Below are 3,307 nucleotides of genomic sequence, written 5' to 3' on the forward strand. Positions count from 1 at the left end.
TCCACTGAAGCGGGAGGGAGATCCAGGGTCCCACATCATGTGGAAGCGCTCTCCAGCCAACTCGGCCCTCTGTTCCCCTGGGCACCAGGCTCTTTCTCGCTGGAACCTCTGCATTTGCTGTCGCCTCTGCTTCTGTCCCTTTTTTCTTTAACATTATAAACCGGTTTTCATATTTTCGAGTAAAGCATCATCTACCATTTTTTTTGCATTGAAGGCTGCATCCTTCCCCTCAAGTCTTGGTTTACCTACAAAAGTCCTCAGACACAATGTAATTCTAGACAGTTTTACATTGCCTTCGAACAGGCTTCTTCAGTGAAAAGTCACCAAGTGACATGTATAAGTTGTTCTCATGTATGCAAAATATATGTAGAGTTATTCACACATGTAAGCACATCATTACCTCTTCAGGAGGACACGGACCGGATAGTTAACTGAAGTTTTCTCTGTGATCCTACTCCACACATTGTTCTGTGGCTCTCTTTCTCACAAAGCAGTATGAATGAGCAATCTTTCTATGCTAGCTCATATGGATGTACTTTATTCTTTTTAATGGCTTAAGGTACTCTTTTGTATGGGTGCTTTATAATTCATTTTGCCATTTTCCTATATTGATAGATATTTTAAATGGTTTCTAATTGTTTTTGCTGTTACAATTGAATCTTATTACAGCTCATCAGATTTCAATTCTTCGGACCACAGAAAATAATTTACCTTCTCATCTACGGGAACCAGTCTTTTATTGCTTCTGAAATGGCACATACAGTTTAGTTGTGAAACAAGGCTGTCTTAAACATCAGCAACTTTTCATATGCAGCTTGTATGTTTGCATGATTTCTATCTTAACTAACATCTTTACAGTATTCAAGGACATGAGTACTTCCTAAGACCCAATATCTGTAATAATGTATGTACAGTGGCTCTAACAACTGTTTGAAGGATCAATTTTTCTTTTTAAAATTGAGATATAACATACATAGTATAGTGCACAAATGTTGAATAATTATGTGTATGTGTATGTGTATGTGGGTATAGTGTCTGTGAATGCATCAGAAGAGGGCATCAGATTCCCAGGTGCTGGAGCACAGGCAAAATGAGTGGCCTGATGTGGGTGCTGGGAATTAAACTTGGGTCCTCTCCAAGATCAATAAGTGCACTGATCTAAGAGCCATTTTTCCACACTGTGTGTGCATGCATGCATGTGTGTGTGTGTGTGTGTGTGTGTGTGTGTGTACCGTAAAGAAGCAATATGTTTGGCTATATACATATATAATATACATATGTATAATACACATATCCACAGATAAAAATATTTAACATATCCTAACACTCTTTGAGGAACAATTTTTTGTTTTGTTTTTTCAAGACAGCATTTCTCTGTGTAGCCCTGGCTGTCCTGGAACTCGCTCTGTAGACCAGGCTGACCTCGAACTCAGAAACAAGTCTGCCTCTGCCTCCTGAGTGCTGGGATTAAAGGCGTGCGCCACCACCGCTGGCAAGAAACAATTTTGTTTTGTTTTGGTTTTTCTCTTTTTTTGAAGATGCAATCTCTGGTGTCCAGGCTGATCTTACATTCTTTTTTTTTTTTTTGGTTTTTCGAGACAGGGTTTCTCTGTGTAGCTTTGCGCCTTTCCTGGAACTCACTTGGTAGCCCAGGCTGGCCTCGAACTCACAGAGATCCGCCTGCCTCTGATCTTACATTCTTATGCTCAAGCCTTAGCGTGCTGAGACAAAGCCATGCCTAGATATGGACAGCACATTTTATGTAGCGCACTTTTAAAGTTTTCTTCCCTTGAATTCCAGTTTTCTTTGGGATGAGTTCTCCCTTGTGATTCTATGGTGCCGACAGTTTGGAAAAGAGAGTCGGGGAAGCAAGGGACCTACAAGGAAGTTTGTAGTTTCCCATCTCTACTTAACTTTTAAAAAAAGGGCTGGTGATGGGCAGCTGGATTTAATGGGAAAATAATGTGTTGCCGAAAACTTTCAAGTTTATTTGATCAAAGTCAATGGAATTTTCATTCTAGTCTCTCAAACGTGGCAATACTCATGTGAGGGCTATTCAATACAAATAGTTGCTGCTCTATATTGGTTTTAAAATTAGAAAAATGTAACAGAAAATAGAGAGCCGTGCAGTTTTGGTTATGGAATCTAATGTCTGTGTCTAGACAGGCAGGCGTAGTGGGAAAGGCTGGGGCAGGAGGCTGTGGCCAGATAACAGACGGCCTCCATCATCAAGCTGAGAATTCAAGTGCTCGTCTCTTCTGTAAGCCGTCCAAGGCCCCGTCAGCACCACAGTAGCATTAATGTTGAGTAAATTTTTGGAGGTACCTGAAGTGCTGCCTCAATTTTATGCGATAAAATTAACTCTAGTTTTTAGAATACAACTTATTCATTCATGAAGCCATCCCAGGTAGCTTCTGCAGGACAGATTTTCAGGGAATCATAGGAAAATATGCTCCATAATTCTCTCATGTGTGTGTACTACACAAGGGCCTGTTATTGGTGTTTTCTTCTAGGTCATACTAAATGGAGGTATGTAGGAATTAACACTGAGTGGCTCCTCAGCCCTTTAGTAGGAAGCCATTTCATCTGTTAATACATCAGTGTTATTTCTGTCACATCTACGAAGACCCTAAGGCTAGAAGAGTAAGTAGCAGTGGGTGACATCTAAGTGGAATCCAGATCTGGTCAAAAGCCCACTCCACTCTATACGGCTGGTTCACAGCAGAGTGCAGGAGCAATCACGCAGCTAAGGCATCATGGGAACAACTATAGGACTTGCCTGTATTTGCTGGAGTAAAAGCCAGACTGCTACCACCGAAATGTTAGCTCAGACACAAGAGCTTATACCCTTAATTGTTCTTTCATGTACTGTGGTAAGCAGCCAGGGCAGTGGGTAGCTGGGCACCCCCGAGATGCAGGTTCTTGCCGTATTGCTTGTTCTCAACCTTCCCAAGGCTGCGACCCTTAATTCAGTTCCTGACGTTGTGGTGACCCCCAACCATAAAATTATTTCCGTTGCTATTTCATAACTATAATGTTGCTACTGTTGTGAATTGTAGTGTAAATCTCTCTTTTCCAATGGTCTTAGGTGACCCCTAGGTTGAGACCTGATGCTTAGGGTGTTGACCCTGTATGCATGATTAAGGAGTCCTCTGAAAGGAGAAACAGGAAGGAACATGTGTCCAAGTGGCAAATAACCTTCTTCAAACAGCAGCAGGTGGCCTTGACCCCAGAGTAGCTTTTTTAAAAAAATATATATTTTATTTTATTTTTTACTTTATTTGCATTTGTGTTTTTGCCATGGGTG

This window comes from Peromyscus californicus, unplaced genomic scaffold (assembly GCF_007827085.1).
Source record: "Peromyscus californicus insignis strain IS unplaced genomic scaffold, ASM782708v3 Scaffold_7__1_contigs__length_154581171, whole genome shotgun sequence".
NCBI lineage: Eukaryota > Metazoa > Chordata > Mammalia > Rodentia > Cricetidae > Peromyscus > Peromyscus californicus.